This window comes from Echiichthys vipera (assembly GCF_963691815.1).
Source record: "Echiichthys vipera genome assembly, chromosome: 2".
Lineage (NCBI taxonomy): Eukaryota > Metazoa > Chordata > Actinopteri > Perciformes > Trachinidae > Echiichthys > Echiichthys vipera.
In genome coordinates, this window is record NC_139827.1 from 9,896,083 (window position 1) to 9,920,237 (window position 24,155).

Consider the following 24,155-nt stretch of genomic DNA (forward strand, 5'->3'; position numbering starts at 1 on the left):
CTGGGGCTGGGTGCACAGCGGTGACTTGCAGGAGCGACCCAGCAGCTAACTTGTTGCGCTGCTACCAACATTAGCTGCTCTGTTTCAAGAAGGTTAGGCTTTAAAAACATGCACGCAAACTGACAATCTGTTTGACTTTTCGATTGTACCAAGCAGAGGAAGTACACTAGCCGCTAATTTATTAATTCCACTGTGCCGTCCATCATGGCTCAGAACAGAGAAATGTCTTTCTGAGTCACGTTAGAACCGAGCAGTCTGATGTGTGTGTGTGTGTGTGTGTGTGTGTGTGTGTGTGTGTGTGTGTAGAGGTCTGTGTGGTTTTACTGCAGCAGACAGGTGTTGTTTTCAGGCGATTCTATGAAGATGAACACTGAGCTTGAGGCATGCTAACATTAGCTCAGTAGCACGATCGCTTCATCTCCATGCTGCTGCTCTGAATCTGTGGGAGATGTGGATACAGATAAAAACATTATGTGATGGTGTCTTGTGTTGTCTTTCTTATCTTGTGTCAATTAGCTTTAAGTTTGCATTTTTTAGTGAGCTCACAAAGGTAGCAATATTGTAGCATCGTGAGGTCGCACCCTGAAGGCGAACTGTGCTGTTGGAGGGTGATGTTTTCAGAGGTTAATCAGATATTCATATTTATTAAAGTAGTGCTTTACGCTGTGTTTTATGTAAAGTTGTCAATCAGTGTTTTTTATATAGTCCAATTTAAATGTTTGACATCTTTTCTGTGTAAATTAAAATAATTTCAGGCCGTTACCCGTGATCATTTACCTAAAACTTCTCACTTATTTCCTTGTCATGCCCTGCTGTTATCAGTCCTCTAAAGTTGTTTGCTTCTCTCACCCTCACGTAAAAAGTAAATACCGTATCTTTTAATTTAGTATATTATTGTTTTGCTCTATTTTACTGGGTGCTTTCATCGTCCGATTTCTAAGTCTATATTGCTTTAATCGATCATGACAGTGCTTTCTGGTCTGTCCTAACTTAATATGCTTTGTTAATGAGTTTCGGGGGGTTAACTGGAGATTTACAGGCAACTACAGTTGAGCGTGGGTGTGTTCTGCAGTTGCGAATGACCCTCTGCTCTATGTCTGTGAGGCACAAGGAGCGTGTTAATAATTCAGTGCTGTGCCATGTAGCTCCGAGTTGGTTAATGAACACAGAGAGGAATCTCCCAGGCATATTGCTTTGATGTGGGCTATACTGTGAACGCTGTGTGACATACTGCGGGGACTACAGGAAGTTGCAGTTTGGGGGGAAACGAGTCAATAGTGCATATGTTATAAATTATGCCGTGGCACACTCTCTTATACCATTTAAATCTAGACGGAAGAACGGAGGAGAGTCTTTATCCCGTCCTAAGAGTCTTTGTTTCTCTGTGCTGAACAAGCACATTTTTTAAAAAGCTCCTGTATCCTTTCACTCATCATGTCTATGGGAACATATACTGAGACAATGTGCTCACAGAGAGCCGACCCTCCAGCTCTATTGTTTTTGATGAATTTCTCATTAAATACGGTTCAAATTTGTGATTTTTGATTTGATAGCCAATAGACTGATTGATTAATCTTTACAAGCACACATTTTAAAGACAATATCAGAAACAGGTTTCTAAAATGCCTGTGGTTTCTAATATAATCAATAGTGGTGAGCAATATGTTCATTTTTTATTGTATGTAATTCTGTGTATCATTTTGAATCATGTAGTAAATATATATTGTAATATACCAGTGGTATGTTTTCTAAAAATTCAATTGAGAGTCATTTTATAGATAAAAGAACTAAACCTTTTGTTAAATCAACATTTTTTTTGGCCATTTGAGGACAGCGGGTCATGAGCATATCGACATATTGTCACTGATTAAGTTTGTACCAGCTAGTTGCTAACTGTGTCTGTGGGCCCCTTGGTGCTGAGCAGGTACAGCCGCCTGCTGAGGCCAAAAACAACAATAGTCCCTTTGACACATGCACTGCAAACCTGAAATTATGTAGACATTACCCGGCGGGGCTGCGTGTGACAACGCAAATGTCTGAATCAGTCAAACTGGGCATCAAACAGAGTTTATCCTCCCAGCATCTCAATACTAAAAATGTTAAATCTCTGAGTGAGCCCAGATGTGAATGCAGCCGCTCATCTTCTGTGGTGTACTCACAGAGAGTGAATGGTGCGTCTTGATGACATTTATATCATGGCTGCAGCAAACAAACCTACAATGGAACGAAGGTCCTAGATGAAGGGTGATTTACACAAGGATGGCAACAAAAATGTCTTAATGAAGAGACGACGAGATTCAGGACTTCTGTTTAGGGACTGGACTTCTAAATAATCATCTGAAACTGTCTATACAGTTGAGAAAAAGCTAAAGAGTTTCAGGTGGTAATTCTCTGGAGGTTCATAAAGGGGCGACACCTTTCACATCGTCATTTGTTATTTGATACATTATTGAAAAAACTATTGATTATACCTCCCTTAAATACAGTTTTACCTCAAGCAGTTCTACTCATTGTTTTGCAGCTATCCAGTGGCCTAACACAGCCAAATATATCAGTGTATAATTATTATGGTATAATGACATCTCTAACGGTTCATTTATATTGTATCATGATATCTTTTGTCATATCACCCAATACATCAGTAGCTTAATTAGGAATGTGAACCATTAGCAGTCCTACTACATTAAGACAGATGGCAAATGTTTTTTTGACTACTTCACAATGTCAGAGTGACAGGGAGGAAGCTCCCCAACACACGGATCCATCTGCGGTCTTTGGTGCGGATTCCTGTCAGAGGCTCCGGGGCTTTCAGCTCAGACCTTTTCCATCTTGCCTTAACACAATTGCATCTCTTCACTGCCACCCACAACTCTCTCCCTCTCAAATGCCCACCAATCCTGCTCCAAGACTGCAGCAGCAGAGGTGCAGGATGAAAACCATTTGAAAGGAGGCCTCTCCCAGCAGAGGTCCTGTTGGCATGGAAACGGCTGTCTTTGTGAATGGAGGCTTCTTTTACACGCCTGGTCAGAGGTTCCCCACTGTCTCATGGACCAAGAGGAGCCTGTCAGAGCTCTTACAAGCAAACCTCTTACAAGATCACCGAAACCTGAGTTGATATTCATTTCATGGTGCTTTTTGGTAAAGCTCTTGGTTGTTTCATGCAGCTTCTCAACAGTCGATCGTTATGAGATTGCGTGGTTGAGTTTCTGCAGAGTTTCTTAGTTCGGTTTCCCCATTATGTGAACACTAGAGTGCTCTCATTCAGCTGCTGTTAACACTGAATATATAGTGGGCAATGTGGATGCAGCGTTTAGAGAAATGCACATTCAAAAGATAGCAGAATCGAGCAGGGAGTCCTGTTTGTTTCTCCTGAATTTGTTCAACACAGTCGGTAAAACTCTCAGGATTTCTCTGAACTGGTTCCACGGCATGTTGGGGTTGATTCAAAACTTTGACTAGACTTTTCTGATGAGACATGATATACATTTTATATTTGATTATCTGAGTATTCTCTGCTTTTCCAGCTTTTACCAATTACAGAAACACGATAGCTGCATCTCTAGAATCACAAATCAGATTGTGTCTTTAACATAGAATCTATATTTCTCTGTACGAGTGCATTCATTTGTGGATGGACAATCACGCAGTTTGGCAGATCACGCCGTTGTTATCAAGCTACTGGATGAAGAGATAGAAATGTTGCCCAGATAAGGAATCCATTTTCTTTTATGTGTAGGCTAAAACAGAAGAGGAATGACATTTATAAAAATCAAACATTGATTGCCTTCATAAAAACAGCGCCTGGCTTTTACAATCACAATCAACCAACCATTGTGTTGTCCCTACTTGCCACTTTAAAGTAGGATAGCTACTATTAATGTTGAATAGCTAGAAATTGGTTATTAGCTGACATTTCATCAGCTCAGAACGGGTCAGACAGAAAGAAACAGAGGGAATCAGTGATGATACAAGAAAGTAGTCTATTTTTCTGTGCAGTCAGACGGTTATTGTCTAAATTAGTCCATGATTAGATGCCTCGAAGCAAAAACCAGCAAGTCTTTGTACTCTGTGGAGCAGGACAGAAAACCACTGACCTAATTATTAGTTCCCAAATTCAGATTAATCCACTAAAAAGCCAAAGTCACTGCAGCATTCTGTCCTTGTCTTTTCTTTTTCCACACAGGTGTCTGCAGCTGGCACCCTCATCATCGTCGTCCTTCATACTCTTTCCAAATTGTGATTTAAATTGCGGTTGTACTGTTGAGGACTATAATAATTCCTTCCATAAATGTGCACCGTATGGTAGAAATTTCTATCCAGCTTTAAAATGGCCAAAACCAACCTAACCACTTGTGGCAATTAAGTCTGAAACACTGTATTTAGTCTGTTTGTGGATTCAACACAACTTATTATTTTTTCATGGTGCAGTTTGCCAAACTAGAGACTGCCTAGAAATCGTCTCAGTTTGAAATTATGTAGATCACAGTTCTCTGGCCCACATTCCCTTTCTTCTCGATGAATTATTTACTGTTTATCAAAATTAAAGTAGGTTGGGCTGCGCTTACTGTAGCTCAAAAATGCATCTTGGTTGAATTGATCCCAAGTTTACAGCTTTAAGCAGACACGAAGGCACTCAAAATGCATGAATGTGTTGCTGTCTGATACAACAATCTTTGATACCTACGTTTATTTCAGGTTGTTTTAAAGTCTTTATTCCGTAAATTGCCTTTTGACCGGCTCTTCTTTAGATCAGAGATGAATAAAATATTATTTTGGTGTGATAGAGAAGTAAAGGCACTATAGGAATGTGTTGCATTGTCATGGTAGGATATCCTCCCTCAGACTTAACCTGGGTGGCTTTCCGTTGGGAATGCAGGCAGCTGGCGGCTCAGTTAAAGTGCCTTTAAGTCTATTAGAGAGGATAATCCTTGAGGGAGACGTACAGTGAACAGAAGGAGCAGGCAAACAGTCTGTCAATTCACTTTCCTCACTTATGTCATCTGATTGTGTCCCTAGTACATCCCCTCCCATTGCAGGCAAATCATTCCCCAGCACATGGACACCATATGCTTTCTTCATTACTCCCTTGAAGGAAAGATGGCCCCCCTAAACAAGACGTAGCAAATAAGAGAAAAACAATGACGTGACCCTGAAAGTTTTAGTCTCTGCTCCACACAGAGTTGCTCTTAATGATCTCTGAGGTGCATTCTTCTGACATTACAAGATGAAAAGTTAGGCGCATGTTTTCTTTATTTCTTTTGTAACCCTCAGTTCTCACCTTTTTATTGCTTTCTCTACATTTTCTCTAGCCTCCCACCTTCCACCTTCAGTGCCCGCGGCTCAGTTCGTGGCTCAGCATCACTTCAAAGAGGAAGGTCTGCGCCTCTGGGTCTGCTGCAGATAACACTCTGTATCCACAAACACTGGCAAGCTTTTCCGGAGCCCCTACGCTGTCCCTCGACTGACAGGTTTGACCCCTTCTGTGTCTTGTTGTAAACTGTTTTCACTGCTCTTGTTTCTCTGCTGCTGTTTCTCTGCTGCTGTTTCTAGAGTTTTTTTCTCCTCTAGTGGCTCTCTGGGTCTTAATCTGTGGATCTGTTAAATGGATATTGGATTGAATTGCAGTGTCGCCTCGCAACATTTGTGTGTACATGTGAAACTTGATATGATGAAAGGAATGAGTAACTTGTTGGTATTTTTGTTTGTAGGAGTATTATGGCTCATTGCATATATAGGAGGAGTTTTAAATCCTTTGTTTAAAAAAAAAACCATCCATACATCCACATTTTGTTCAGTAGGATGCCCAGATGTTTTCACTTTTTAAACACAATTTTATTCACGTGGTCACGCGTGTCTGGCAGAAGGTTACTGAGAGATGTGATTTCTGATAGGAGCATCTTTGTTGCAAGTATTTGCTATTATAACATAAATGTGTTTTTGTTTTGTTGACAATAGCTGACGGTATATTTAAAACTGTAGTTTCATTTTCACGCCACTGTGTCGGATTGAACGTCTATAATGAAAAACAACAAATGGGCAAATTTCAAATTAAGTGATGCTGATGACTAAACAGGAGCAGACTGTTGTGTTTCTGACGGCCAGATAGATTTAAAGCCCAGCCAAGATGAGCTCCGACGGTGCCGGATCCTGGATAGTACAACTTAGTCTACGAGGGGGGGGGGGGGGGGGGGGGTTATTCCTGCACACTAAGGAGATAGATTAAAAGCACATGAGTTATTTTCACACTTTTAGCAACGAGTATTTTATAGGTTTATATTATCACCCAAATAGGCTATTTATCATGGTTTATTGGGTGAAACTTTGGGTTAAATCAGACATTCAGCACCCCCAGAGCCAGAAAGGAATATGTTTCATAACCACATTTTACGCATTTTGCGATGAGAGTTGAATCAGGCTCCTCAGAGCGTATCGGCGAATAGACCACTATTCGGGTTCACCCCTACACCTGGCGTAGTACAACAAGCCTCAAACTCCGCTTAGGGAGGAGGTTGGGTCAAACATTTTCAGCCAAGGGACTGCAGTTTGTCTGCTGTTCGTGTCCCATCCCGTGTGAAAGTGAAACTTAATTACTTAAATTATTAAAGTACTTATTTCAACCCAAACTATGATCTTTTCCTAAAACTAACCAGGTCGTTTTAATGCCTAAACCTAAGTAACGTTAATAGTTTTTGTTTGAATTTAGGTTAATCGTGTGTTTAAAACTGCTAATGTGGAGCATCAGAAAGTCAAATGTTGATATTCATCATATCTGTAATTTGCAGAAATGTACAATGTCACCATTTTTTTGTCATATTCATGTTTGTATTCTGGCGACTGCGTTGCAGATTGACTGAACTAACTAACTGACCTGGAAAAGAAACTGGTTGTTTTTCTTAAAATGACACGCAGTACTGCTTTTATAATATATTGAAATAATCCTCTACATTATCCACTACTTTAAAAAAAAAAGAATTGTATTTTACTAGCACCCGTGATTGATTACATCTAGTCTCACCCTCTGCATGCCTCTGTATATGCTCCCATAGTAATTATAAAGATCAAATATTCCTGTTTGCTTACAGAGTAATTTGGTCCGATTCCTGACCTTGAGGTTGTCAGTTTGATTTAAGAGCAATTACTTTTTTCTCTTTGATTTTCTAAATCATAATTTGACTCATTATTGGGCCAAGCTGTATAAACACTAGATAATAAGTATGAATGACATCACTCTTTTAAGAAGTTCAAAAACAAAAGTTCACTTCAAACTTCCTTTAAAAAATGACAAAAATGTTTTCAAAGAATTGATGTTCATGTATTATTTTAATTACATTAGTTCTTTTATATAAATGGTAACATCCTGGACAGCCAATGGACAATGGATGGCCGCTCTATTTTTAGAGCGTGCTAAAACATTTTGGTAATGCTCAAAGTCATGGCACCTGTTGTTTTATTGGTGTTTCCATGGTAGCAGCACATTGCTGCCCAGGTAACACACGATTTCCTCTGAGATGAAACACCACTTAATCTGCTCTCTAAGAACATCTTTGTCCCTCTCTGTAAGTTTCTCTGGCCCTGACGCTAAAAAAAGATACACAAGCACGTCTTCTATGTAATCAGGAGCCGGTTATCTTACCAAATGTACCATAGATATTTTATCATATCATGCAAATGTATCATTCATCCTTTAAAGGAACATCTTAAAGTGTAATTCTGGCGCAAAATCATCCCATGTTTTTTTCCGGCACTTTATGTACATCAATTAAGCCATCGAGACAGTTTTTTTTCCATGTATGAACCATTAACAGAGAAATCCGGTAGAGTTGCGAACAGCCAGATGTGGCTAACACTGATTAGCTCAGGGCAGTAGGCGGTGAAGGCATTAAAACAGCTTTTTTATCCACTTAGACTGCTTAAAATAACACCAAACCTCTGCAGTAGCATGATAAGAGTCCTAACACATTAACCAAAGCACCAACAGCGTAGTTAGCAAACCCGGAGTTTATAAAGAGTGTTTTGAAATACTTACCAAATGGCCCGGTACCAGCTCCTCTCGTAGTAGAGTTCATTCAAGTTGATTACCAAATGCAGTCCTAAAGGAAGGAGCCCATTGGTGCTTGGTTTTATGTGCAAAGGGGCACTGCTCCACAGAGAGTGAGATAAGAAGCGCCGTGATGACCGTCACTCACTCATCTCACGGAACAGATACGTTTCCATTTTATTAAGTCGATCCACTCACACCCGAGTTTTTCCCCGGTGTATATGTGTTTTAAAATATGAACCGTATCTACACTGACTAATCCGCTCAGTCTGTGTGTCACCTGCTGCCGACTGCCTCACCCGCTGCGCTGGGCGGAGAAACAAACTCAATGAAGCAGTTAAACTCTTCCCATAGAGCCGACACGAAAACTATTTTGGTTTAGAAAATTTCTGCTGTCACTCGGCTCGGGAGCTGCCGACAGACAACAGAAACCGTCCGTCCTAACCTAGGAGGCTTCAGGTCCATCAGGTGCGACACTGTGATTATAACTTGTGGCCTGATAATGAAAGCTGCGGGGCTCACGTGTTGGGCTACGTGTTTGTGTTACGGGGATGCCGGCACCATCTTCTTACACTGCTTACATACAGTATTGTTCCTGTCTTATCTGTCACTCTGTTGCTGTTTAGCCTCTTGCATATTGATATGGCGAGACATCTGGTAGCACACGCGCGACCAGATGTAAAATTCAGTGACGCACTCTCAAATTTTGGTCGCAAAATGTGACCATTTGCTCGTAGTCTGAAGCCCTGCACAGTCATTTGGCCAATAGCATTTGCAGTGTGAGGTGCTGTGTGCAATTTGTTGGAACATTTGGCTTCATCACATCTGCAAACTGAATGTTGTTATGATGCAAATTAGAACATTTCAAATTAAATCTAGTGATACTAAGATTAAAAAAAACATGGCCTACTGTTTCTAATGAATTTGAATATGTCATAAATATATTTATTGAACATGTTGACCTGATCTGGCGATTTGTAAATCTTTGCAGAGCAGTAACAGAACGGCACAGAGGAAAGGAGAAGCGCTTTGAAGTTTAACAATCTCAAGAGAGCCTCCCTCTCGAACTTGTAATGGAAACTTTTAAAGGATGAGAACAGTGTCTGCAAAAGCTTGGAAAGGTTTTCTTTGCAGTAATGACATCGATCAACTGTGAATCAACAGCCTGACCCCAACATGTATGATCGGACTCTGTCATTAATTCTGCCTCCTCTCATTAGTGTCTGTTTTGCTTTCGTAACGTCTGCTCTGCATGACTGAAACGTGAGCTAGTTTTCTGCGGGGAAAACTTTTCTTTTTTTTCTTTAGTGCTGAGACTCAGCTGCAAATTGTGTCATGATTGTGGTGGTCAGGTCTCAGTTGCTTGGTGAAGAAAGCTCTTGGAATTGGAGGAAGAAGCTGTGGAGAAGGTGGGGTCAGAGAGGAAATGAGGCTGCATTCCAGCAGTGATTTATGAAGTGTCTTTCATTCTCTCTGTACTCCTCGCTAGTTTGCAGCTGCTCCAGACAGTTCCCCGACTTAAGTAGATCTGGACCCACCTTAGCATACATATTGAAAGGAAGGCATTCGTTTCCATATGAGCCAAGTTAATACTGTGTAAAAGCTAAATGATAGTTGCTAATAAGGAGATTAACCCGTGGCTCTTGAGCATTTTTTTTTTTTTTTTTTTTTTTTTTCATTAATATAGCATCCCTGCTTGCACATTTTCTTGGCATCCTCATTTTAAGAATGTGGTTTTCATTCACTAAGGAAATATCCTGAACAATGCACTCATGTGGACCACAGAGCTCGGAACTAAAACGAAGCGCTGACAAAATACAGAATGAGTCACGTCTTAAACACGGGTCCAGTGTGACTAGACGAGGCCTGTTTTATAATTAATCTGTAAGAGACTCCCAGCCCTGCTGTGTGAGAACATGCCAACCAGACTGGGTTAAAAGTTCACACCTGCAACAGGTATCAAAGATATTCTTGTAACACCTCAGGGTTTGTCTGACCACCATGTTGGAATAACAGTTTTTAGTATACGATATGTTTGGTATATAAAGGTCCCATATTGTGTACATATAAGTTAGATTTCCATGTATTTTTCTATTATAAATCAGGTTGAGGTGGTGTACTGTGAAAATATCACAACACTCAATCCACAGAGAAATGAACACAGGCTGTATTCAGAAACTGTGCCTCTTAAATGAGCTGTCAGGACTTCTGTGCTGTTGTGATGTCACAACTATACTGTATATATATCATTGCAGTCATTCCCTTGCTGCAGTGATGGTGTAGAGAAGCCAAGAGCGCAGATGAAGAAGACCTGGAAACACTGTCCAATCCGAGCAGACTGGGCTTTTTCAGAAGGGGCTAAAATATAGCTTTTTAGACAGAGGGTTAATACAGATAAGAGACAATTACATTAAAAGCATGTTGAAAGAATGAAAAAGAAAGGGTGTCCATTAGATTTAATACCACTGCTGTGTCCTTCAAGTTAAAGCGCACATAAGTGCACATACGAGTGGAGATACTTAGAACTTGTATTATTTTCCACGACAAATCCTGGATGAGAGCAATGATTTTGTACACTGTTGCATAACCCACTGCTTCTCTCATATTTTGATCAGCGCTACTCAAACTGAACAGAGGCCAGGGAACACAGCAGTTACATTCCTCCACGTGGACTCATATTTGGCACAACACAGCTGACCCAGACTAAAGTTGCAGGCATCCGTAACCTCTGCGCTCGCCTCTGGGAAGCATTCAGGATCTTTCCTAGAAAGCTCTTAGTTATCCCCTTGATAAAAGAATGAAAAAGTGGCTTATTTTGTATCTGAATACATGGGTTGGTTAACAGCTCGCAGAGTGGGTGAAACACAAGTGGCAAACCTTGGTGTCCATATTAAAGAGAGCTTCACAGAGCCAAAACTGACTAGTATAGCGCCCTACTGTATATCACAATTAAGTGTATACTTTGTACGCTACCCTTTGAGCCGAAGGGACTCATCACATCACCCCAGAAGCAGATTTTGCACTGTTAAACACTCAAAGCTTCAGTTTGCGCATACAATTGTCAATCCGTCCATCTTGTCCTTGATCCTTCTCTCCGCAATGATCTGCAGCAGCAGTCTGTTTCACACATTGTAGGATCTCAGTCTCCTCAGGAGGAACAGTCCTGTCTGTCCGTTCCTGAAGAGTGCTTCAATGTTGTGGGGCCAGTCTAGCTTTTTATTGAGGTGGACTCCAAGGTACTTGAAAGAGTCCACCCTCCTTACTTTCTCTCTGTGGATGACATCCAGCACAGGGGTCTTCCCTTTCCTCTGGTTGCGCCGCAAGCCCATTGGTTTTTGATATTGAGCTTCAGGTGAATGTTGTTGTGATGAAGCTCCCCATCGGTCCTCTGTGCTTCTTTGTAAAATAGCCTTCAAGCGAAGACAACATGTTTGGAAATTATTTACGGGATTCATACATATCAATATAATGACACAAATACTCTTAATACCTATTTAATTATGAATCTGGACAGACATGGATGTAAACTGCAACAGGACTCTTTGGTTGAGTCCTGCGACCGTGAGGCGGTGATTCTAGTTTGACTTCTTGCAAATAAAAACATGTATAAAAATCATGAATTGTGAGACTTTTCATTCTGTCTACCATCCTTCTGTCTCACGGTTATCAGATGTCAAACAGCTGGATAGCATGTCTGGGCATCTGTTCGTTTCCCAGAACTCAAAGTCCAGATTCAGTTTTGTTTACGTCAACTTAGAAATCCTATTCTTTCCGCACAAGCCAGCTTCTTGCTGCTGCTGCTGCTGGGGAGTCTAGTGGGTCTTATTATGTTTGTATGCAGCTGCTCAAAACCAATAGCTCCATTTCTCATATTGAAAAGGCTGTATATGTGTTTTGGCACAGCAAATCATAGTCTGGTGTACAGAAATAAGCTTTACACTGTGAGACGATTCATGCAGTGTTGATTTTAAGGTGGAGAATTTCAACAGATGATGATGTAGTTTGGGTTAGATTAGCTACTGAAATACATTTAAGGTCAAATAATAGTGATAAATGTTAAATTACCATTAAATCCTTTGTGCATTTTTCACTGGGCTCTTATTTGGTTGTTGATATTTCCTCTTTCTTACAAACTGCGTCACAGCTGTTTCAGGTCTCCCATTGTTCCATTTTCATTCATATTAATATAAGCTCAGAAACAGCTTTGAATTGGGACCTGGGAAGAAGAGTTAGTCTACATCTGTTCTTTCAAAGGGCCGGACACATCTTTTCATCCACATTTAGGTAAATAAAAATGGATTGAACACCATTTTTGATGTCTTATATTGTGACAAATTCTTTGACTACTTACGTGACAACATGAGTTTGTACCATGGAGAACAGAGAACATGAATTGATTTAATAAATAAAAATATGTTCATCATGTTAATGCTGTTTGCTGTGCACGGGTGTGCCAGCAGCTTCCCCCTGTTCACTTCCCATCAGACGAGACTGAGGAAGAACTGACGCATCTGTGCTGGTGACTCACTGTTACACACTGATGCAGGTGTTCTATGTTTTGCCAGGTTGTTAAATTGTTCTGTTGTAGGTTTTTTTGAAGAACTGGCATGTTCTGTCTGCGTTTTAGAGAATAAACCGTGAAATGCCAACATCCTTATCTCACTACTCTGCGCCTCTTTCTTTCTCCTCTCATATTCCAGACGGCCCCACGGCCTGTTAACTCTTTGATGACCTCTGAGATAGCTGTACTGACAGCTCTTTTTTCCCTCTTTGTCCACAGAAAGAATCAACCCTTGGAGTCCGACCCGGAGTGGAAAAGATCAATTGTGGCCTGAACAAAGACAGACAGAGCGAACTGTAAGTAAGCACTGCAGCTGTGTGAACTTTTCAGGGGTCAGGATGTTTTTGTCTGTTTGTAGCTTGTGCTGAATGCGGTGCTTATCGCATTGGTTTACACACAAGAAAGGTGAGCTTGGTGGTTGTTTTGGATAGTTCAGAGTACACACGTTGGTTGTAGATGACGAAGAAGCCGTTTAAATCGCTCCATTTTTATCATAGTGCAGAAGCTTGGTTTGGATGTTGGGATCAAAATATAGAGCAGATGGCTAAAAATAAAATCTACAAGGCTCCAATAATCATATTTCTATTCTTACGACTGCGGGCTAAATATCTCTCTCTGTCCTTGAACAACATTATGTTCATCATGTTTTCAGATAATAAAACCTGAAAGACAAACAGTGAACAAAACAAACAAGGATATAACACTCTCATTTATAAGGCGATGCGGAAGTCTCTTTTTCTATACAGACCTGTTTTACATTTTCACTCACTCAGAAACATTAGAATCAGCTCAAGTTCACATCTTGTTAGTGTTTGTTAGGTGTTGCCAACAGCTGATAGGATGTAAGCTTGAACCCAGTTGTTTCCTAGCAACACATTTCCCATGTAAGGGTCTGTTATCAAGTACATTTTATTCCCACGCTGCCGAGGCATCAACCACTGTAAAAAGTGCTCATCCTATAAGAAACACTGGTTGTAATGATGCAGAGGAAACACTGTTTTGCAGGAAGGGATCAAAACAATAGCAAACTATATAACAAAATGATAATTAAACATTTAAAAACAGTTAATATCATGACAGCACAGAATTAAAAGAATTAAAAGATTGAAAAGACTGAAAAGGTCTACAAGAATGTTGGCAATGTGAGTATCTCACTTACGCTTTACGGTCTTGTTTTCATGTCTTAAGAACAGTAATGATGACTTCTTTTTCTTCTCTGCTCCGATGAAAGAAAGATGACAGAGTTTATACGTGTAAGTAATCCTAAATGCACAACCACATGTCGTTGTAGATTAAAGGCAGTTTGTTTCAACTTTAACATCACAGGGCAGAAAACATGCTTTCACTTTGGAGTTACTCACAACACATTTTTATTTAATAGCAGTTAGTGTGACTGTGGCTTCTACGGCTTAGAGATGTACATCTAACGCCATTCAAATCCAACTCTTAAATAAGCCCCCGCCACCCACCCAAATGAGTTATCTTCTCCACTTTACATCTATTCACATGAACTTTCATGTCCGACAGTGCAGGTCTCCTCCGCAAAGTGCAAGTCTGATAACTACAGATATTAGTTTTGCTAATTAGAATCAGAAATACTTTAGTTCTCCCAGGGGGAAATTATTTTCGTTACAGCACTCCAGACATACATACAAAAAATATTATACAGACAGCATATATAAGAAAAACAGAATATAAAACTATATATATATGAAATATCAAATTTAAATTTACAGAAATTAATATTTACAATGCAGCTCACACAGTGCAGGCCAGTCAGTCACTTCAAAGCAGCCCTGCAGTGTCTCATAAGCCTCCTCAGGCCGCCTCCTCACCGTCCTTTTGGTCGTAGGCTTCCTCTTCACCAGAGGCACATAGCAGGGTTTGAGGTGAACCAGGTTATGATCTGACCTGCCCAGAGGGGGAGAGAAGAGATGTATGCATCCTTAATGTTGGCATACATCAGGTCCAGAGTCCTCTCCTCTCCTGCTCACGTACAAATAATATTTGTATAATAGTATATATAATAATATATAATAGTATAAACTTGACAGCAGAAGCAGAACTAAGCAGAACATTAGCCTTTAAAATAATCAGTGAAGCTGCTGTTCCTGTTCTGCTCTCTGCCACATTTATAGAATGTAATTAATATTTTCTTCAATAATGTATCATTTGACCCACCTGCAGGTCATCCGCTGTTAAAGAGGTACTTTACCCATTTCAATCCAGGTCTGTATCATGGTAATGTGGCCATTGCCTTCAGATGAACGGTGTTTGGTCCATCCCTATGGCGGATGTCCCCGTGGAAAGGAGTGTCGGTGTCTCGCAGTATCTGTTGGATACTTCCATTCCACGGGGCCCACATTGCCATGACACAGACCTGGATTAAAATGTGTAATGTACTGTAACTCATAAATCAGCGTGTTATTTTTTATGAACTCAGTCACCCAATCGACGGATTAACCACAGTGCCCGCAGACATAACTGCAATCAATGCGACTACAGCTTACTTTCATTCTCAATTAATATACAGATTTTTTTATAGTTTACAAAATGTCATAAAAATAAAGAAAAATTCCCATTACAAGTCCTCAGAGCCCAAGGTGCTGTCTTCAGCTTGCTTGCTTGTTTTGTCCAACAAACAGTCCAAAACTCAGAGATATCCAGTTTGCAGTGATATAAAAAACAAACAAACAAGCAAATTGATTACTTGCTCATCCAGGTTGTTGCAGATTAATTGTCTGTCATGTTACTAAATGATTGATTGTTTCAGCTCTATATGCAACATCATATAGCGGTGATATCTACATCTCAGTGTCATTATTCATACCATTATTTCCTTAACTGTGTGGTCCTTTTAGCTTTTGCTCTTGTTCTAAATACCAGTGTTTTTTCTATGACAAAGAGTAAAAATTGTGCCCCACCAAAAGTAAAAGATGTCTGATATATTTCACATCGGAGTGTGTAGTCTACATTAGCTCCCATACTTGAGTAATGTGTGAAGAACATGATTGCTCTGGTGTGTATGAAAGGCCCCACCCTGTGTTTCATTGTCAGCATCTCAGGCAGGATGCAAACCAATCACACTTGTGCACGAGACACAGTGGAAGTTGTTGGGAGTCGTTATGAACAAACAGGAGATGGATTCACTCTGAGGCTTCCGATTCGTGTGTGTGTGTGTGTGCGTGCGTTGCACATTTTCATGAGGTCAGGTCGCAAATATTAATCATTGTTTACCTAAAGGTTGATGGTGTATTTGTCCAAAGGCAGACAGTTAATGTGTTTATGGCGTATTCGGTGCTCATTGCTGTAAGGGGGATCTCTTCCTTTAAAGCTGTGAGTGTGGTGCATGTCGTCAATTATTCATCCTCGGCACGCGCTGGTGAATTAAAGGTAAAGTGATAGCACACAGCAGTGCCTTTGCTTGGCTCGTTGCTGTTTTTTTAAAGTGTAGTCTGGCACTCAAATGTCAAAATGTTAACATTGTCTTCCACCTAAAACTGTTACCCTGGTCTCAGGGACCGGAAGAAAGGAAATTTGATATGGGGCTTTTGAATAATTTAGGATGATGGTTTCAGGATTGAATTTTCATCCCAAGTGCAACTTCCCTATGTGTATCCCAGTGTCATCTCCTTGTGCTCAAGAAAAATTATGACTTTCTCTGGTAAATGGAAGAACCGTCCTGTTGCAAAATAAATAAAAATATCTAGTTGCGAGAGTCAGTGATTGGTGTCCAAGCAGATTGAACTCGATGAGCGCATCAAAACATACCACATGCTTGAATTGCTACATTGTTGGCAAAAAGGACTTGGTCACCGAGGGACTCAAACTCTGGACCACATGTTTTATGCAGATGAATTGAAAGATTAAAAGGAAGAAAACATTGTGACTCTTAGCTAAGCTGACCAAGACTGTGAACACATTAGGTCTGTATTTTTAATCACGTTTTTAAAATCTGTGGCTCAAAAAAGAAAACGTTACGCACATAAACCTTGCACACTGAGTCCTTGCATGTGTTTTATTATTATTATTACAAATGTGCTGTCTGTGTGCTGGTGTGCTGTCCTCATCCTCAGAATCATCCCCGTCGCCCTCACCCACCTGAATATCACTATCTGACCTGTTGAAAATCGGTTATGATCAGAGTTTTGAAATGATACTATAAATTCTCCATCTTTGCTTGCTATTGCTATTCATGTTTCTATTATTTTTCTTTGTTACGTTTTTTTGTGTTGGGAGACAAAGTGAATCAATCAGTTTATTAGAGGGTGGTCAAATGACTTTTGACAGAGCTGAAAGATGCACATAATCGAACCAAGAACCATAAACTTTAATGAACACGGAGGAAAAGAAAAGTGAATTCCAGTGAAAAGGTGACTGCAGAATCCCTGTAGGAAGAAGTGCACTGCTGTCATTTCATGAAAGGGTCCTTTAAAATTTGCATTTGAAACCGCTTCCTAAGCAGACTTTTGAAAACGAGTGAGATTTAGCCATCCTCTGTGTCACTCCTAATCAGTCCCACACCTCTCACCCACTCATTCTCTGTAAATAATTCAGAACAGCCCTTTGCCTGCTCCAGAGAAGAAGAGCAAACGCACAATTGATAATGGAGGATGGCTGGGATGGTAAAGAAATCAGTGCTGATGACCATTTCAGAAGTCTACACAGGTTAAACATGTTAAACCGCAGTGATTCTGTCGTTTTGAATGTGGACATATTTTGCTAGTGATTAACTTCAGGTTTATTGCACACGACCAGGAGTCCTAATGAGAAATCACTCAAGTAAACGAGTCTGCAACAGATAAAAAGTATTGAGGTACCAAATGCATCTTCTATAAACAAATTGTACACTCAAGAACATTTATTCCCCATGTTAGTCCATACAATCCCATATTACGCTCACTTTCAGATTCATACTTAAAATGTTTAGATGCTTTAATGTAAAAAAACCCCCACACTATCTTTCTCATACTGATTGGTCAGTGTTTCCGGGTCTTTTGCATCTGCGTTGTCCGGGTCTCTTTACCATCGTTGCTGCCTTTTTATATTGTATAGCTGTCACAACTGTACAGAAGTCATGCTGGCCCCTTTTTAAAGACACAGTTTCTGAATACATGTGCATTTCTCCATTGATGGAGCGCTTTGATACTTTCACAGTATTTTAAGCACCTCCACCTGCTTCATGTTACAAATAATACATGGAAATCTCACTTTTTACAATACTGGACCTTTTAATATTAATAATAATTAATTTAATAATTAAATTATTTGAAAAAAAGTTCAATGTACATGAATCAACATTCAAACAAGTGTAAATGCAGCCGAGTTAGCAGACTGGTTTTCATTGGCAGACCTGATGTTCTGCCTGATGTTGTTAGGCATCATGCAGTGATAAAGATAATGCCGTATGTACAAGAGTTAAAAACATAAACCTTGTGGACAAAAGCAGAGACAATACGGGTAAACAACATGAACAGAAGAGATTCAAAGAGTAGATGATTCAAATACAGTCAAGTTAAAGGTGGAGGATACTATGTGTTGACACTGTTGGTTCTCAATAAGCTTTTTCCAAACACAACTCTTAAATGGATGATGTGATGGGGACTGTGATGGGAAAAAGATGACCTGGCTAAATGCAGTTATTTTAAACAGGATCGTGCAGTCCCTCCTAGCTTCATCTCTAGTAGCTCTGTTTGCGGTAGATTTGAAGTTGATGAAAACAGACAGAGGAGGAGGAGCTAGGCTCTGCATAATCTTATAAACTGGGCACACTACTATTTCATGATGTTTTCCCAGCTAAGAAGATTATATTTTTTAAATAATTCAAAATTAAGGCATGACCTACCGACAGCAGTGACAGTCGTCAGCAGCACTACTTGCTTCAGGCTCTGTTAATGTGGTTAAGCAGTCACGTATTGTTATGTGGACTTGTACGGCACTTTTGAATGACTTTCCTTTTAAGAATGTCAACTTTCTGAGGTGATGATGGATGCAGAAGATGAGTAATAAGTGACGAGCAGCCTCCAGTTCCAGCTTTCGGCTTTCATTTCTTTTCTGTTATGTTTTTGTGGTTTAACATTATATCTCACCTCTGTATTAAGTAGGTTGGGCGGGCAGTCTATTATCAAATCAGCTCTTTTTTGTTTTTCATTTTTATCACTATGCTTTTGAGGCCACTTTGTGTTGTGTTATTGTAACAGGAAAGGATAGGTGTTGATGCGAGGATCTGTATCATCCTTTGGGGGGGTGTGGATTACACTTTCTCAGTCATTCATGCTTTCGAGATCCTGTTGGAAACAGGAAATCCTTCTCTGTCTTTGTTTGGGACACAGGAAGTTGTGAGTTAACTGGACCTCTTTTTGCCTTGGCGTGGTGCCCAGACATGGTCAAGTCTTTTTTTTTTTTGTATGCTTTATATCATTACTTTTTAGAAATGATGATAAGAGTGATATACCAGCTCCTCACACCCCATATTTATCCTTTAAGAACCAACCTTACTGATAAATTAAGTGAAGCTTTAATAGTCTCAAAATGTGAGAAATAATCCACAGTCTGCCTTTTCTCCACTAGAGTGCAGCCTACTCAGAGAAAAAGACTGTCTGCAAGCTTAGTCACATATTTTGGTCATATTGAGGATTTTATTTGGTTTAAATGTCACATTGCAACATTGTTTTAATATTTCATTCTTAATCCTTCTCTCAGAAACTGAATAGATGACCTTTATGACAGGATGCAACTGTGAGAACAGCGGCGAGGGTGTACACTTTTGTTTACTATCCCACTTCATCAGTGTTTTCCCTCAGTGTGTCAAATTTGGGAGCTTCATGATAATTGAGGACATCATTTGCCAGCCCACTTAAATGTATCATACACTAATTGGTTTGAAGAGAATAATGGCACAATTTGCCGCTTGATAAACCACCGAAATGATTTACAAATTCGTATCGCTCTTTCAAAGCGTGTTGCTCATCACTTTGAGATTTAAACACTCCCGATCAGGTCAGTGTTGGGTGAATAATCTAGTTAGGTGAAGTTCTAATAAAGTTAACGGTTGTGTTGTTTTGTTTGTGGAGTTTATAGACCCTAAGCTTTGTGCATTAGCCAGTGGTTACAACGGTCTACCTTTAATGTCACATTAGAGGCTTGATCAGTATTCTCGATAAAAAACGGGCCGTTGATTTACACGACAGACAGCAGTTGCAGCCCAAATGGCTTTTTAATCGACTGGGACTTAAAAAATGTTAAATCAAGGGCGTAGAGGTGGGTAAACCTTTTCTATTTTGCAGGAAAAAAGAGAAGTAATTGGCTTTTAAATGGATATTTTACACTGCCATCATGACATATAATCATATTAAGAAAAACTATGATCATGTGACTTAATTGTAGATGTTTGGTTTAGGTTTTAGGGATGGGCTGTATGAAAATGGTATATTATAATGTTTAAGATATTGTCATGTTATATAATTTGTAGTTTCTTTCTATCTGTACGTTTTCTGTCTTCTTGTTTTGCATTGGCTTTAAAGCTGAGGCAGCTCGATTCAGAGGTGCATCACGTTTTCACAGATGCCTCACAGTGCTGTCATGACAAAGTGACAGTTTTAGCAAGCGTGGGAAAAAATACTTTTCATAGAAAGTTAGAGAAAGAAGAAGAAGATCCAAACTAACTTTAAAACACAAGACAAATAATAAGAGATCACATGTAGTAGTCAAAGTAGCAAATATCCCAATTGGTTGAATCTAGCTCCTTCTACAGGGTCCCCAGCTAACACACCAAAACTCCATATCAGTCCACAACAAGGATTTAGGTACTAGAGTTGTATCGGGACTCAGGAGAGAGACAAAGTAGGATTGGTGCGTGCAAACACATTTGTGCAGCTTAGGACATGTCTCAGAAGTAAACTGCCATGGTTGAAAGACTGTGTAATGAAATGTTATCTTTCGGTAATGACAAATGATAGCAAGAGGCATCACAAGAGAGCGATTGAAGATAAAGTGCAAGAGTTTGAATCATTGAAACATGTTTTTCTAAATATAATTATTGATGTGTTTGTGGTAGTGCTATAGTATTCTGAGGACTGAGGATGTGAACATACAATAAGCAAAGCATGTCTGAAACATTTCCCCACACAAGATGTTTCCATGTGGAAATTACAGGGACAAATGTGATGCTTAAACGGATTTCACTTCATCACTAGCTTTTACAGAGAATCAAACGTGAAAGTTCTCTTTTAGTCCATAAAAAACACAATAGGATCTAGTTTTAAGATTAGATTTAGAGGGAGGATATTAAAGTGTCAGGTTGCACTATGGTTTCCATTTGTATCTCTGCCTTTACCATCTCAGCTTCAGATTGAAAAAGGCGTTCTCTCACCAATCTTGAACTTTTTGAGGTGTTAATATAGACCTCTGAGACACCGAGACACATTTTTAATGCTCACCAAACCCCCTTTTTCTTTCAGCAGCTGGAAAAAAACAAACCTGAATGCAAAAACAAAACATTCTGTGTTTGACACTTTTCTTTTTTCAATTTGAAACACGAATGACGATCGAATGAGGCTAATTAAAGGTTATACATGTGTTGATCTCAGTGAATAGAGATTAAGTGTGAATCATTGTTTTAAAAATGAATTGCATTGTCTTCACCATGAGGGGAGCACCATGTGGTGTAATGACGCCACATTTCAGACGACAACGGAAGATGAGACAGCAGTGACACAGGCGTCTGTGGTGAGATGAGTACAGTTATCATCATCCAGGGGGATAGGTTGACTTGGTTTCGGTTGAAGTTAAATTTAACGTTAAGAAAGCTGCTTTGGCCTTTAGGCTGCTGTGGGGTTTTTCGTCAGCCGTTGTGTTGTATACTTGCTACCAAGACAGTAAAATTTACTCCTTCAACCTAGATGAAGGCACTCAGATCCACCTTTTTCCCATTCACACTTTTCATAATAACAGACCTGGACTACGTAACTCTTTGTATGCTGGTATTAATATTTGCAGATTAGCATTTCCCATTTTTGTGTCATTTATCAAATTGAATTGATGTTGCATATTGCATTTCTTGTAAACTCATCAACTGCTTTGTCCTGTCCCTGATTCTTCTCGTTGGGCACAGGTAACAGATCGTTTTAGAGCGCAGTATTGATTTGTGCAGCTTTCGTTCAGTTAATGTACTGCTGAATATTACTTGAGTAAACGCACCGTAGAATGTAAAATTAGTAGTCATTTTGTTCATAGCACAAATAATAACACAGTGATATTCACACTATGTTATTTGCCAGTCTAGCTGGCCCACTGGGATTTGTGACTACCTGTAAGTGCTGCTTGTAAGCCGTGAGTCATTATGTCTTCTGCGGAAACGCTCCGTTATGGTGCAGCGAGTCTCCTCTTTATGGATCAATACTGAAGCCGTAAGCTGACACAGTGAAAAGCAATATTCATACATTATGAACAGGGCACCCTCTCCCCCTGCCCCGTCTTTTAGTGAGGGCCTAGAAAAGAACAAAACAGTAAACATGATGATTTATTTTTGTTATGGAGCATTTTGATTTAAGATTAAACATTTTGTCACTATACTGTCTTAATGTTCACTGCTGCTGCATACGTTATGTAAAGGCTGGACTTTTTAAAACATGCAACCCTTTGTCCTTGTTCTAGTCTGACAGCGTTCGCTTTTCTTTATAGATGATTGCAGATAGTCTGCGTTCAGTTTCTCTCCTGATGTGCTGTTTGTTCCGGGGAGACGGCAACCTGGTGTTTCAGGAAATCTCTGCTGCAATGAATCACAGTGCGGTGTCGCCTTTAGTAGCACTCCCATCAACAACACAAAGATGTGCCAGTGAGTGAGCACGGAGAACAGCTTAAGTGCTTCATTAATGCCCCTTTCACCACCTTTTTATGATGGCCACAATTGTCAGTCTGTCACAGCTGCAAACCTAAGCATGATGCACTCGAACCCACATAAATGGATGTAGTAATAACAGTTCTTGCCATTTTTGCAATATTCACCTGAAAAAAGACTAATGGCAGTCGATTTGAGAGTGGATCTCTCTGCATCATTTAACCCAGTAAGCCAGCATGTAGAATACTGAACAAGGCAGGCAGGCACTTTGGTACCCTCTGTGGATACAAACTGTAATTGACCTATTAAAGATGTATTCAAACATGAAGCCAATTTCAGAGGTGGCATATATTCATAGAAACCTGATGTAAAGACATAAGTGGACATTACTAGACACAGATTTTCTCTAAACCAGACATCTCAATAGATGAGACGTGTCTGCGCTCAGATGCTTCAATTTGAGCTATAAAGCTGCGTTCAGACCGGATTTAATGGCAAAAAAACACCAGTGTCGTATCGTTTGATCATTTTTGGATCATTGCGTCATCCGCATACTTGAAGCAATGATGCGAACCCGTCTTTATAACAACATTTTCACCCTCTGTTTTCTTCCTCTCATCAACCATGGCTGAAATAACCACTGTTGCTGCATTGCTTTAAAAGTTGTTCAATTTACGTTTCGATAATTAGACCAATTGTTACTGTAACAGAAAATCTTCACACTGTTCGAATAGCAGGGATGTTGATTCTTGTGCTTCTAATCAGCACTTAATAGGGGTGTAACCATAGACATAAAGAGTAGACGCCTCATCGAACGTTGGGCCTATTGGCGCTGACGAGCGGTGGAGCCGCCATCTTGGCCCGGTCGCCCGCTCCACTCAGTGTAAGGACAGGACACGGTTCAGCGTATTTTAATATTCATAGTGGGATTAACAGTAATAGAATATTCTGATATATGATATATGTGATGTATGATAGATGTTTTGCAAACACTATAAATATAAACACAACAATAGAAATCATTTATAGAGTATTAATAGGCTATATTTCATACATGAATACATACATCTCTCTCTCACTCACTCTCTCTCTCTCTCTCTCTCTCACACACACACACACACACACAAACACACGCATGCACACACACACACACACACCCACAGAGAAAATTAGAATACATATAAATCAAGAGTATCAATACAATTAGGTCAGAGAGAGAGATGACATTTTGGACACATCTAAATACAAGTCAAACAGACACACTTCCATTTAAAGCACTAAAAAACAAAAACAAGAGCCGAACCCTATATGTTAATAAATATTCAGAAATGATTCATGCTCTGCCAGTCGCATAGCCGTGGTAGTGGAGAGGAGAGGGAGGGTCCACATTTGAGCGAGTGTGTGTGGTATAAAAATATATATAACATTTTGTTAAATCGATCATTTTCACACTGTTTTGTTCTTGCACAGTTACCAAGTGTAGAGTGTAGCTCTCATTCTAAAAGACAGTGATGTTGGAGGAGTACTTTGTATAGTATCTAAAATGACTGTGTCCTTTGTTTTTAGGCAAGGTCTAATTATGTGAATGTCTTCTTTATTACATATTTTAATGATGTAGTAATTGTATTTAATGTGCAAACAAAAACACGGGGCATAGTTCAGTAATATCCATTTTAAATTATACAAACCATTTAAGATTTTTCCTTAGTTAAATAAAT

General features: G+C 39.7%; 1 protein-coding gene across 2 annotated transcripts in view; it reads left to right on the top strand.

Moving 5' to 3' along the window:
- The window catches only part of fbxw7 (F-box and WD repeat domain containing 7), a 121,847-nt gene that overhangs the window by 6,734 nt on the left and 90,958 nt on the right, over positions 1–24,155 (top strand). Inside the window, exons 2-3 of one of the 2 annotated variants that reach the window (XM_083937992.1) lie at positions 5,310–5,468; positions 12,819–12,895. The gene's annotated coding sequence lies outside the window, so the exon portion shown is untranslated. Of the gene's footprint in view, positions 1–5,309; positions 5,469–12,079; positions 12,192–12,818; positions 12,896–24,155 lie in introns of those variants that run through there. The other variant, XM_083937993.1, reaches the window with a different exon arrangement.